At 55.4% G+C, this 14,064-nt stretch overlaps 1 protein-coding gene across 2 annotated transcripts in view; it reads left to right on the plus strand.

Annotated features, from left to right (window-relative positions):
- Positions 1 to 14,064, plus strand: part of AGAP1 (ArfGAP with GTPase domain, ankyrin repeat and PH domain 1) — a 551,033-nt gene that overhangs the window by 195,229 nt on the left and 341,740 nt on the right. The gene's annotated exons all lie outside the window — the stretch shown is intronic.

A 14,064-nucleotide genomic window follows, 5' to 3' on the forward strand; every position in this document is an offset into this window, starting at 1 on the left:
TAGAGTTCACAGGAAGTTTTCTGAGTTATATTTTCTCTCCGTGTAAGCTTTTAAAATCCAACTCTGAGACACTGAATTTCTGGTTCCTTCTTTTTCTTACTGGCTGTTCCATTCTTTGCAGATATGGACGCAGGTAACTATACATTTTCTTCATGGCAGAACTTGTCTTGTTGGAAGAGAGAGGAGAGACACAACTTCGCGCTGTAGTGTTCCCTTGCCTCCTCGTTCTGTGTATCATCCGATTTTGTTTCATTTCATCCTTTTATTTCAGTTAAACATTTCACCCTGTTTTGTCCCTTAGATGTCTTCTTAGCAGTAGTCCTGAGTAGCTTCCCATGTTTCCTGTAACACCTGTTCTGGCATTTAACTCTTGTCCTGGATCCCGTGTAACCATTCAGAAGAGTCTGGAAGGCTGGCGTTCTGGGGCCCTTCAGGGCTCTGCCGTCATTGGGCAGAATTTTGCAACCCTGTCATCACGGCCTCATGGTGGTCACCTCAGGGAAAGGCCCGCTTTTCCGTTACCCGTGTGGAGAGGAGGGTTTAGGGAGGTGGGTCGTGGAGGCTCCTGGGCGGGGATCGAAGGGAAGCAGGGTGTCTATCCGATGGAAAACGTATACATATGCTAGAAAAAAATGGCATGGTTTGGAGACAGGGGTCAGGGGGGCGGTGCGGGGAGGAGAGAAGGTTCCAGGTCTTTCTGACGTCTTTCCTGGGACCTGTGCCTGAGCCGTGCTGGTGTTGGATTTGTTCCTTGGTGTCTGAGCGTGGAATGTAGCCATGGTCGTTTTGATTCCACCTGGAGAGTCCGAGCATTTTTCTCGGGCTTTCTACTCACTTGTCGGGGTTAGGCGTTGACCCCAGATGCCGAGGGACTGGCTGACCTGACCTCAGATGATCCCCTCCTCCAGTAAATCCACTCGCGCTCTCCTCAGATGCTCTGATTTCCACCAGGGGCCGCTGGTGACGTGGTGTGGGCCCCTGGTTTTGCTGCCAGTGCTCTGGCGTTGGGACACCAGTCCCTGAGCCGTGGACGCCGTTCTCGTCCCCACATGGTGCTGTTTTGTCATTATTGTAGCTTCTGCTGTTTTCCCGATTGCTATCTTCGGTCTGTTCCACCACATTTGGGTCTGTGGTTTCTTTGCCGGGGGCCCTTATATTTTGATGAGCATGAAGGCATTTTTCTTGAACGTTCATACTTCAAAAGTAAAATTTGTACCCAGTGGGGTGACTTAAACCGTGGTCTCTAATGAACCCACTTCCTTGACACCTTTTACTCTACTAAAATTTCATGGCATCGCATACACTTATAAAAGTACGTTATTTTAAAGGAGAGCGAGTGACTGCACCAAAGGCCGTCCCTGTCCTCGTCGGCAAAGTCTCATCCCCCCTCCCCTCCTCCAGTGGCGCCTGTGCCCAGGGCCCCCCGGACCAGGGGAAGGACTGTCAGTGGTCTTTTCTCAAGGGCCCAGCCCACCTGTCTTCTCACGTGACCCCAGGTCATGGGTGGGGCTGCCAGGTGGCCCCAGTGGACCTGCGTCAGGGCCTCTGGCTGCAGAAAGAACTGGGGCAGGTGCCCCGTGTGCCTGGAAACCCCATAGGCCCCAGTGAATCTTTGTTTCCCAGGAGCTGTCTGCACGTGCCTTCGTGGAACCAGGCATGTGGCCATGTCCTTGCCTGTCATGCAGGGGGACCAGGGAGCTGCCCCCCACTTCCTGTCCACTTGCCTGGGCCTCTCATGCAGGGGGACCAGGGAGCCGCCCCCCACTTCCTGTCCACTTGCCTGGGCCTCTCATGCAGGGGGACCAGGGAGCCGCCCCCCACTTCCTGTCCACTTGCCTGGGCGAGTTTCAGAGCTGCAGGAGAATCCGGTTGTTTCTGAAAGGACACGAACAAGGAAAGCCTGGGTCTCTCGCCGTCTGGCCACACTGAAGTTCTTCCTTACCACCAGGGAGTCTGCACCTAGAAAGTAATCATAGTTCTTGTCGAATGTGTTAACATCGACCGAGTGCCTGTGCCCGCCTCGTTGAGAAGCTTTACGTTCAGAACGTTCTGGAGTCGGGACGTACCAGAGTCGTTGCCCAGGTTTACGGAGCATGTCCGAGCAACGGAATCCCGTCCCACGAGTGTGGACTGCAGGTGAAGCCGATTAGAGCTCAGCCCCACCTGCCACAGCTCACAGAGACCAGAGGTCAGGTTCGAGGGCAGCTAGCTGCTGACGGGCATCTCCATCGCCACGCTGGGGGCGGTGCCCTTCAGGTGAGCTGCAAGGCCTGTCCACTGCTTCTGGTTTGTCCTCCTTTTCCTCTCGCAGCTGCCGGGGGACCAGCTGCCTCTGGCCGCACGCGGGCAGTGACTTCAGGCACGAAGATTGTTGCTGCCGGGACTGTGAGGTCTGCTTGCGCACCTGGCGCCCTCCTGGAGCTCTCCTGTTCCCACCTGGTTGTCCCTTGATTTAATTAGCGTGCAGTGTCCTTTAGCGTCACTCTGACCCGTCACAGGATCTGTAGGTTGCTGGCTGTGTGAGGTGGCGAAGGCCTGCTGTTTTCAGGCGAGTGCTCTCTCCGTAGAAAACTCTGGCATGGGATGACCCCAGACGTTTGCCGGAACGTACTTTGCATCAGACTGGTCGTAGCTGGGTTTCGGAGGATAACAGCTGTTGTGTTTTAGTCGTGTGATTCCTTCTCGCTGGTATTTTATCCTCGTAGCAGAGAGAGTTGAGTAACACGATTTGGGTAATTTTAAAGATGCAGTTTAAATGAGAGACGGATTTAAATATTTTGTGTATTTTTTTAATTAGTAAATTAGCAATGCAAAAGTGGGCACCTCAGCAGGGAGCCAGTGATTCCATCAGAGGAATCCAAGGAGTAAAATTTTGTGCAGGCAGATATCCGTTCGGCCGTGTGTGTGCGTGTGTGTGTCTAAGTCCTAAGGCCGCCCTGACGAATTACTACAGACCAAGTGGCTTAAATCAGCAGAACTTCACCGTCACGGCTGTGCGGACCAGAAGCCTGCGATGAAGGTGTCGATGAGGGTGGTTCTTTCTGGAAGGCTCTGAGCGGGAGTCTCTTTTGTGCCTGGCTGCTGACAACCTTCGGCTGCTTGGCTCGTAGACCCATCGCTGCAATCTCTGTCCCTTTCATGCGACGACATTCTTCCGGTGTCCTTGTCTCCGTGTCCAGATTTCCCTCTTTTCGTGGGAACGGCAGTCACTGGGTGTAGGGTCCCCCCTCACCCCCCCGTTCTCTAGTCTGACCTCATTTTCATCACATCTGCCAAGACCCTCTTTCCAGATGAGGCCACGTCACAGGTGTCGGGGGCCAGGACTCGAATATCTCTCTTGGGGGCTGGGCTCCAACCCACGAATGACCCTCCGTGTTTTGCGCACACGGTGTGTAAGCAGAAGCTGCAGTCAGGGCCGTGAAGTTGCCTTGTTCCCTCCCGGGGCAGGAGGAGCGAGGGGCGACCCCCACTCTTCCCGGAGCCTCACGGACACGAGATGAGCGTGTGTGTGTGACCTTCACACCTCTGATGGGAATTTCACGGCTGCCGTTCTCCTGCAGTAGAGACAAGATGAAAATGACCCCTTTGCTCTCAGCGCCCTATTAAAGGCTGCAAATTAGAATTGTGAATGATGTTTTGAGCATGGAATTGGAGTCTCCACCTCGTGTATGTGCTTAATATTCACGGTGCACCCCTCCTTCCCCACCGCAGACCTCCGTGACCGCCATTCGGCATTTAACTCTCTCCCCTCAAAACTGAGAAAAGGAAAAAAGGAGGGGAAACCAGGCTGTCCAGGGTTAGTGGGAATTTGACGGACACTGTGGACCTGCCCCGAGCCACTTGACCCCGGGCGGGCTGGAAGATTGTGACACTTGGAGCTTTGGAACGGAGTCGTTCCCCTGAGACCCTGTCTCCGTGACATCCCTACGTTCTTCTCCCTCATGCCGTGGGCCCTGCCGAGCTGTGCGGATGGCTCGTGCAGAAGCATCTGGAGCCCGGGGACCTCACACCCAGAGCTGCCTTTGTGTTCGTGGGGTAGGGGACGGGCCCAGAGCTGAGATGAGACTCAGCTGTCCAGTGGATTGAGTGGGAGATTATAAGGTTGGTGGAGACAGGCTTAAGAATGTCCATGGACCCTCCTTCCTGGGATAATAAGATTAACTGCTCTTCGCTAATTTTTCAAGGAAGTACCAGAACTAAACAGGGCAGAAGGTGCCAGGGTGTCCGTCCCTAGTTGTGGGTATCACGTGCAGGTGGACAGTTCTCTGGTACTGCCCCCTGCAACAAGGGCTTGCTGGCGGTAAGGTCCCCGCGAGCTGGCCGTCCCTCCCCCGTTCCTGCCCGCAGGACTCTGCCCGCGTCTGTCTCTGGGCAGCAGATAGGTTCTCAGGAGCACATGTATCCAAAATAGTTTTTTAATGAATGTTTACTTAGTTGCTTAGAAACAAACCATGTGGTAAACACTTCGCCATATTTTCTGGGACACATGAAATGCGTTTAGGCCGTCTGCCCCCAAAATCCTTTCCAAATCAAATAAACGTGAAAAAAAAATTTTTTTGTCCACTACCACTGCTCAACAGATGTTAGGGCTTATTTCTAAACACGTCCTTTTGTGCCGTTTAACGTTCCAATGAAAAAATCTGTAAACTCTAATAAAAGTTGAGTTGTTTTGAAGCCCAGCCATTTAAATGTTTTCAGCATAATTTTACCATGTTACTCGTAACCAAGTGATTATGTGTACATGATAATTTTTTAACGAGGATTATCTGTAAACCTTCAGATGACGAGCAGCCCGCCAGTAGGTTGGTTTAATAGATCAAGCAGAGGTCCGGTCTTCCACATTCCCTAACTATTTCAAAGCAGCCTCAGACCGTGGAAGTTTCACTGAGCTCTCCTTCCTTCCGTCCATGGAACAGTCCGTTAACTCTGTCCTCTCCCAGCTAGGCCATAGGGAGGCTTAGGTGATGTTGTCCAGAGTAGGTGAAGGCTACTAAAATTCTTAGTAGAGCCACCAAGAAACAATAAGAGAGGCATATTCTCTATGGAAGAGAAAGCTGTAAAGGAAGAATAAGGAGGGGGGTGCCTGGGGGGCTCAGTCGGTTGAGCGTCCTGCTTCGGCTCAGGTCGTGATCTCGCGGTTCGTGGGTTCGAGCCCCGTGTCGGGCTCTGTGCTGATGGCTCGGAAACAAGAAACTGCGGGGCTACTGAGAGTCGCTACCTTCTAGATGGAGAGCAGAAGAGCCACCTGGGTAAACAGCTATACTTCACGGCAGTGACCGCCGCGTGGCCGGGTGAGTCTCTGAGCACCCAGAAGGGGGCGTGCCGGCTTGTGCCACGGGACTCGGAGCCCCCACGCGGTCCAGTGCGTGCTGTCCGCACAGCCTCTGCCTTCCTGAGACCCCTCTTGACGTCACACGTTGTTGTTACCAAACCGTTCCCTTACTAGGAAAGAGGAGAGGAGGACTCGTTTCAATGTTGCAATTACGATTTTTTCCCAGGAGAGGTTAGCACCAAAGGTGTTTTTTTAGGGCTTTAAACGCATGACCTTTGCACTGCAAAGGAGAAAACAGTCACTGGGTCTGTCAAAGCTGAACCCCCGCCCCGTCCCCCCCCCCCCCCCCCCCCCGCCACTTAGGTGCCCTCGCCCTCGACCTTTGCCACATCTGTCCCCGTCTTGGGCCCAGATTCTCGTCATCTTGGCAATCGACGCCCATCCCAGGGAATCCAAATGGCAGTGGGACCGACTGCCACTAGCCTGGGCGGCGCCTGCCCTGGTCTGGCAGCCACGGGGTCCGTGTGTGTTGTATTAGCCTAGACCCTCGAGCAGAAGGGACGGACTAGATGAGCAAGTTCAGTGTGCCTAAGTAGAGCAGAGATTGATTTACTTGAGGACCGGGAGCAGCGGAGGGCATGGGTTTAGCTCTGGAAAGTCCCTGCTGATCCACGTAAACTCCTGAGGAACCGCCTCTCCCACTTCTTGCCCCCGTGGGCTTCGTGCTCAGCTTGGTGGCAGGCAGTTGGTGGGTGGCCTCGTGACCCCGTGATCCTTAGTGTTCACAGCAGATGGGGGAGGGTTGATTGTTTCTCTCCGTGGCTGCAGCAGCCGGTCAGACGCGGCCCCGGCTGCCTTGCTGGAGCCCCGTGCTTCTCCTGTGTTGTAACCACTGGGGGGCTCGTAGCTCTTCTCCCCTGACTCACGGGTCGGGCGTCTCTGTTTGCACTGTGACAACCAGGTGCCCTGGAAATGCCGCGGGCACGGTTGAACTCACCCCAGCGCTGCCCCCGCCGGATCTCTCCCTGTGACTCCTGCAGTGTCCCTTTGGCTGCGGACCTGGGGCTTTTCAGGCATTGCTTTTCCTTCTTGGTTTTCAGGGGCACAGAACTTTGGAATGTTAGGCATTTGTTTGGATCCTAAGGTAGCAGCTCTCAGAACCGATTTCCTGCACCCCCCTCCGCACTGTCCTCTTAAGTCCCCACCTCTCCTTCCCCCTCGCTCTGTTTCATGGGTCCTGGGAAATGGGAGAGATCCCGTACCTGTAACCATTCCTCGGCTAGGGCGATCTGACCATCGGGGCGGAGAGGTTTTCTGTGGAAGGCAGTGCAGAAAGGGAGAGATCCCGGGCCGAGGCCAGCCTTGGGGCGAACAGACAAGAGGGTGAGGGACACACGGTGCCGGGGCAGAGAGGAGGGTGCGGGAGAGGGAGGCGGGGGTTGGGAGAAGCTCCCTGCGTGGTCGTGGGTCAGGGTGGAGAGGAGGCTGGGAGCGAACTTGAAAGTACGGAGCTGACCTTTCAGTCGTGGCCGATCAGAGGTGGGGCTGTCGGCGTCGTCGGCAGAAAACGTTGCATCCCGTGAGACCGCACTCGCTTGACCTCACGGCTCTGAGCGCGAGCTCCCCTCTGGGGTCGTGGCCAGCTCCAGGGGCAGGACTCGGCGAGAGGGAGGTAGAAGTCAGCAGCCGTGAACTAGGCCAGGTGCCAGGAAGAATCCCTAGGGGAGTCTGTGGTATCCTGAGAGTGCCCTTGAACTCGCCTCTGGGTCCTGTGCTCCTGCAGGAGTCAGGCGTCTCCGGCCTGAGGGCCGGGCATCCGCAGGAACCGGCCGTGCGCTCTGGGAAGGACCGGGGCCGGTCGTGTGTGTGTACACGCGTGCACACGTGCACAGCTACCAGTGACCAAAGGTCACAGTTTTGTATGCTTCACGTGAGTTCGCAGACGACCGACCCAGGCCAGAAGTGAAAACCAGATTCTGCTTCAGCGTCGTGTTTTATCCATCCCGGCCGGCTTCCTGGAGGTGGTGTGTTGGGAGACTCTGAGGCAGGACCTAGTTCAGGGAGAGTACGAAGCGTGATGAGGAGGTGGTGCCCGTCCTGGGTCTGGAAGCTGCTTGTGTTCTGTTCCCGTGGCCCCGGGGAGCACCGGGTGCGGCCGGCACTCGTTACCCTTTTCTGAGCCCCGCCCCCCCATTTTTCTTAAAAGTGTTTTGCTTATTTTAAGCCATGACGTCACAAACAAAAGAAGAAAACAGCTCTTGCTCTTTGAGGGCCACTTGAGTCTGTTCATGGTGTGGAGAGTCTGGAACCCCTGGGCTGGCGGACAGACCGTCTCTCTTCGTACTGCAGGACGAGGGGGGCGGGTCCGGGCTGCACCGAGCAGGGGGTCAGCGCCTGGCCCAGCATGGGGGTGGGGAGGGGAGGGCCTGTCAGAGTGCGGGGGAGGGGGGTCCCTGCATCGCCTGGCAGTGGGTCAGGGCAGTTGCTCTGTGAGTCTGGGGGCCCTCGTGAGAAATGGCTGGTGTAGGAGCCTTCTGGAGGCAGTCGGGGAGGCCTGACGGGCCATTGCTGGAGCCTGGCTCTGGAGCGGGGTGTGGGGACGAGCTCTGGAGATTGGAGCTGACGGACGGATGGATGGAAGGAGCTGTGGGCACCATACGTCCAGGCCCCCCATGGCCCCGTCAGGGGTGCTGGCTGCTCGTGGTTCGTCCGGGGCCCTGCGCCCTGGCACGCTCTCCGGCCTGGGCCGGCGCCCGACTGTGCCCCAGTGGCCGCTGCAAGCTAATCTCGTTCCGGGATGTTCCAGACGCAGCTTCCTGGGCCTTGCGAGGTCAGCTGTGGCCTCAGAGGCAGTGACACACAGGGACCCCCCCCCTCCCCCATCAGTGAGGGCACCCGGGGCAGTCCTGTCTCCTGCCAGGCCTCGGTGCAGCCCCACCCACGCTCCGTGCTGGCCACCTCAGGTGTTCTTGGGGACGAAAGCCTCCCTCTATCCAGGATGGAGACAGGCCTGGACGCAGAACCTCCTGGACTCCTTCCACTTAAGTAAATACACTGTTTCCATGGGACTGTAACAGTTCCAGAGAGAAGCTGGAAAACAGCCGTCTGAATCATAACGTGGACACTGTGCAGGCGTCGGCATCAGCATCAGAAACGGCAGAGGTGAGACGGACTCTCCAGCAGGGCTCCCTCACCCCTGCTCGGGCTGTTACGCCCATGAGCCGAAAGACTCGTTGCTTTTTTAAAGCTTTGTAAAAATAAGCCAATAAACACCCAGCAGGAAAGAATACGGCCCACAGCGCCTGATACGCTTATTACCTGGCCCTTTACGGAGACAGTTTGCTGACCCCTCACTCTGCAGAGCGTAGAAATGACGTCAGTTCGTTAAAACGTATAGGATTTCTTGGTTTCTCCGTAGGGTCCCATCTAACAGCAGCGTTTTTAAATTTCTTGAAGCAGATACCTGGCTGATGATCAAAGAATGGTGAGGGAGCATTCCTTAAAGATACTACTTTTATGTATTCGGTTCTAGGATTGCGTATTTTAAAATAGAGTTTACGTGCCGACAGCTTATGTCTTTAATGGAAGGTTATTTTCACACGGGTAACGCTAGCTGAGAACAAGGAGTCTGAGGGACTGAGAGGCCAGCAGCCAGCGCCCCGGGAGCTGTGATCCCCCGCTCGCTCTCGCTCACGTCCTGACCCTCCAGCCCTCGACACGCACGTCAGGCCCCGGGGGTGTCACCGGTCCAGGAAGCCTTGTTTAAATATTCCGGGCCGGGAGTTTGTACCCAAATCTGCAGTGCTCTCTTACCTTTACCTTTTCTTAATGCCTAAAATAAATGTGCAAGATATTAAAAATAAAGCAACCACAAGTATATTTTACCCCAAAGAAACCAATGTGCAAGACTAAATATACTTAGTTAGGTGTCACCACACAAGCTATTTCAGGGGCAGCAGTGGATGCTGGAATGTTCAGGCATGACCACAGCGGTGGGTACTGGAACATTTGTAATAAACAGTTTACTGATGTGCTCATAAATCAGCAGGGCCCGTCATTACGTGACTGCTGTCTCTAGACGGCAGATTCGGGACCGGGCTCCCCAGCCCCGGCGCCATCCGCTCTGGGTTCTGGGGGCAGGCTCTGCACCTGCTCATGGTGCCCATCCCCCTCCCCCGCCCATCCCCCACCAAGCCTGGCCCTTCTTACCCGCTTCCTGTCCTGCCCGCTGTCCTTGACAGTAAGTCCGTGAGGGCACAGGTTCTGTCTTGTTCCCTCGCTCCCCGGCACCGACACCGTGCGTGGCACCCGGTGGGGCTTGCTCATCAGTGCTAGTGGTGGTTCAGACCAGGGTTCGGTCCACCCGGTGCCGGGAGGAAACGCAGAATTGGCCAGGAAGCAAGTCCCAAGTGGAGCTGAAGGAAAGGATCACACATGGTGACACCCGCGACTCGCCTGCTGCTATGAGAACCAGAGTGTCGTCGGAGTGCAAATCGGATGCGTTCTGTCCCTTCGTTCCCTTACCCCTTGCTCACGTGGAAGCCTGGCCTGAGGTTAGAAACACAGCCTTATGCATAGGTGAGAGTCTCTTCTGTTGGGAGAGACTTGCAGCATCTTCTCTGTCGCGCATTTGGAGAAACGCTGTAGAGGACTTGCTGTTCCGTGAGCTGTTTCGACTTTTGTTCCCCCGGGTCTTCTGGAACACATGGAGTTAGGACCACATACGGGGCAAGTCTTGGTTCTCCTGTGCGAATCAGAGCACCGTCTGCGGCCGCCTGGTTGCCGCTGCCTTGGTGCCCTCTGGTTTCACCGAGTTTGCAGGGTGAGCCCCTCTGAGTGTGAGTTTGCCTTTGGAAATCACAGAGCTGTCGTTGTGACGTGGCGGTTTCTAGCTGGTGTGTGCGAGGCCCCTGTGACGCTTGAGGACCCTGACGGGCAGCTGGCGTGACCTAGCCGGTGCCCCCTCCCCATGGCCGCGGGGGCTGCCATTACCTGAGTTTTCACAGGAACCACTCAAGGTGGGGGCCCGGGGTTGGCCTCGGTGGCGGCTGTGCGTCTGTCCCCCTTTGTTGCCGGAAGCACCCGCACCCAACCTCACGACTTTGCAGATCGCCGGCTGGGCTCGGGGCGCTTGGAGGGAGCCGGGGTCCCTGCGTGTGCTGAGCTCTGCCGTCTGCCGTCCACCGCGGGTGCCTGACCCCTGGCACTGAGTTACTGGGGAAAATACCGAGTTCATGGGAGGAGTGCAAGTGAGCTCTGGGCTTTGGGTCCTAGTTTCTCCAAATAGGAAAATCCCGAGTGTGTGGCGCCAGGGCGGACTGAGTAGGTCCGGTGAGGGGGGTAGGAGGGGTGGGCTCTGAGCCCAAGGGCCAGTCGAGTGCCGGAGGAGGTCTGGCTCGTGACGCCAGGGCTGGAAACAGAGGCCGGACCCAAGGCTAGAGGCCCGGGTGGTCGGCATTATGCCTGGAGCGTGCGATGAGGGCAGGCGGGCGGGAAGTCATTCGCATGCACGGCGTTCCCCGCATCTCAAAGCGGACCCCGGACACCTGCAGAAGGAGACCAGGCGCCTTGGGCTCTGTGGCCCCCTGCCTTCTGGAGTTGATGACAGCCCAGAGCTGACCTTCTGGTGCTCTTATCGCAGAGAACTTTGGGGGGGGGGGGTGGAGGGATAGTACTATCATATTCTAGAGAGTGCTTTTGTGGGGTAGGGGGAACCAATAAAACTCAATGAGAATGCTGCCGGGTCTGTCACCAGATCTTGAAAATGGGAGACTGGCCGGGGCCACCCACCCCACACACCTGCCCGGAGTTGCTAGGTTTATCTTAGCCTTAAAAACGACATCAGCTGGGGGAGAGAACTCTCCCGTAGGTTTCATATATTACACTGCTGGTGTACGTATTCCTCAGAGCCCTTGGAAGCTAAGAGTGAGGAAACGAGAACTTTTGAGTAGCAAAACCGCTTCCACAGACGTTTAATTTTCCACCTTCTGCTCGCGCAGCAGCTGCGGATTTCCACAGAGCCCCTGAGTGGGGCCCGTGGCACGTCGCGGGGGTCCACCGGTAACACTGCTCGTCAGGGGCGGCAGAGGAGCTCTGTGCACACGAAAGAGTGCCTCAGCTTCTCCGGTTCCAGCGTCCTGTCTGCCTTTCCGGCCGGTTAATTTTGGTGCTGTGGGCGTGAGGTCAAGAAAACCTGAGCTGCACGAGTGACGCTTCGAAGAAGTACCTTAGCGACCTGTGTGCTCTTTCAGGGTGCCCTTCCAGTGACTAGATCCCGGAGTGTTGAAGGAAAAGGAATGGCTGTATTTTCACAGCCCCCGCCTTGCAGTAACCAGAGCGAGTGCTCTCCTTGCGCAGAATGGTCCAGACGGGGCCCCCTACGTCACAGCCAGCACTGAACGCACCGTGACCTACCCCCGAGTCAGCCGGTGAACTGTTCAGTATTTTCAAGTGACTTCTGTCTCACGGAAGGCTGTCACCACACGTGTGCCCGGCTTGTCGGTCATGAGAAAGCGGGGCGTGTCCCGTAGCGTAGCAAGGCGCTCGTCCGCATAGATTTTAGGCGCAGACACGTGCAGGACGAGGTTTCTAAAAGGCCAGTCTGAAGCCGCCGCTCTCCTGACATTCCAAAAGGTGGGTGTCTGAGTTTACATCGGAGTTTGCTGGACACACTCAGATCTGTGTGCACCACGTACTTGATTTGTTGTGAACTGTGATACGGTTCCAGAACCAGTTGTGCGTATATGAAAATGCTCATTGAATCGACCATGTAACAAACATTTGTTTTTAATGTTTGTTTGTTTTTGAGAGCGAGAGAGACAGAGTGCGAGCAGGGGAGAGGCAGAAAGAGAGGGAGACACAGAGTCTGAAGCAGGAGGCCCCAGGCTCTGAGCTGTCAGCACAGAGCCTGACATGGGGCTCGAACCCACGAACCGTGAGATCATGACCTGAGCTGAGGTCAGACATTCAACCGACTGAGCCACCCCGGCGCCCCAAATTGACCATTTTTAAAAGCCTGGCAGCCTCTCTGGACAGAAGGCCTTTTGAGTAGCTTTGAAACCCTGCTGCTTGCTGAGAAACCCTACCTTTGCCGGCAGGGGCAGTTTTTTGCCAGGGCTCCTGTTTTCTTACTTTGTTTTTTGTTTTTAATGTTTGCTTATTTTTGAGAGAGAGCACATTTGCACAAGCTAGGGAGGGGCAGAGAAAGAGGGGGAGAGAGAGAATCCCAAGCAGGCTCCGAGCTGTCTGTACAGAGCCCAACACAGGGCTCGAACTCACAAACCATGAGATCATGACCTGAGCTGAAACCAAGAGTTGGACGCTTAATGGACTGAGCCACCCAGGCGCCCCTGTTTTCTCATCTTTAAAGTGACGTGAAGGGTCTGTGTCACTTTTTCCTGGAACATCCTATGGTCTCTTGATGAGCAGATTCAGATCTTTTCTGCATTTGTGGAAAATTCCTTTGCATTTTATCTCTGAAGGGTCTCGTAGTTCTTTCTGGAGGAATTTGTTGTTAGTGGCCATATTTATCCTTTTGTCAGACTGGTCTGCCTTCCTGTCTGCTCACTTGTGCCCAAGGACTTTATCTCCAGCTTGCTGATCTCACCAGCTGTTTTATTTCAAGCTGTCTCTGTCAGAAACTCAGCTTTGAGCAGTGTCTCTTCTGTTCCATATGTTTTTCAAATCTTACTCGTTTGTTCCAAAATGTTACGCTGGTTCTCAGTTCTAGAGGTTTCCCATTTCATCTCCTATTGGAAATTCTCACCCCTGGCATTCGTGTCGTGTGGAAAGCCTGTTCTTGAGCTGTGTTAGGGAAGCACTCGTGATGGGTTTCCTTCTGCTTTTTGAGTTTTGTTTTCATCTCCATTGGCTCTTGTGTTTTGCATGCTTCCTTCCTGTCTCCCTTGTCGCCTCCTCCCGTGTTTCCCCCCAGTAGTGTCTTTGCATGATGTCCTTACCATCTCTCCAGCCACCTGCTCCTTGGGCGTCTGCCCACACCTTCTCTCTGCTGAGACTAGTGCTGTCCTGGCTCTGCTCTGGGGTCCCCAACACTGGCTGGGGCCACCGAGAAGGCTTCTCTCACTCATTCCAAGTCAGGTATGGGGTGTGGAGAGCCCCTGACCATCTGGTTTCCTGTGGTGGGAGTCACCCCCAGTCTGAGTGTCCTGCACCAGAGGGCTGGACCGCTCTGCCCACATTGCCACCAACCAGACCTCGGTCCTGCACGCAGATCCCCTGCAGGGAGGTGCTTCGGCCACCTCCCTGAGGCTGGATGTTATTTTCCTGGAGAATACAGTATAAATGCATCATCCTGCCCTTCCCGTCCCTTTCCTCTCCCCTCTCGGGGAACCACCTCCAAACCACGGTCACAGACAGGCTCTGCTTTTCCTGTGAATGTGCCAATGTCCTGATCCGGGCTCTCTGCACTCATGGGGTGGTGGGGGGGGGGGAGATGGAATACATATTGTCATTCCCCAGGGGCCCCCTGCATCCTGGAGTTCTTTTTGCCTCCAGAGAGCCTGAGGGCCGTTCACATCTGTGGCTGTGCTGCCACATTTCTTCCTCTGCTTTTTGGGGGGGCTGTTGACCCCTGGGGTGGGGAGGGGGGTGGGAATTAGGAGCCCTGTCCTGCCCAGCCCTGGAGTCTTCCTTCTCATCTTAGGGCCACTGTTTTCGAGGTTTTATTAGGAAGCTACACCTCTTTTCTCAGTGGACAGTGAATGTTCTTCCTCCTGCTGCTTCGTTTCTTCCCTTTGTTTTATTAGGAGTAAAGAGACGGAAATTCGGTGATA

This window comes from Panthera leo, chromosome C1 (assembly GCF_018350215.1).
Source record: "Panthera leo isolate Ple1 chromosome C1, P.leo_Ple1_pat1.1, whole genome shotgun sequence".
Taxonomy (NCBI): Eukaryota; Metazoa; Chordata; class Mammalia; order Carnivora; family Felidae; genus Panthera; species Panthera leo.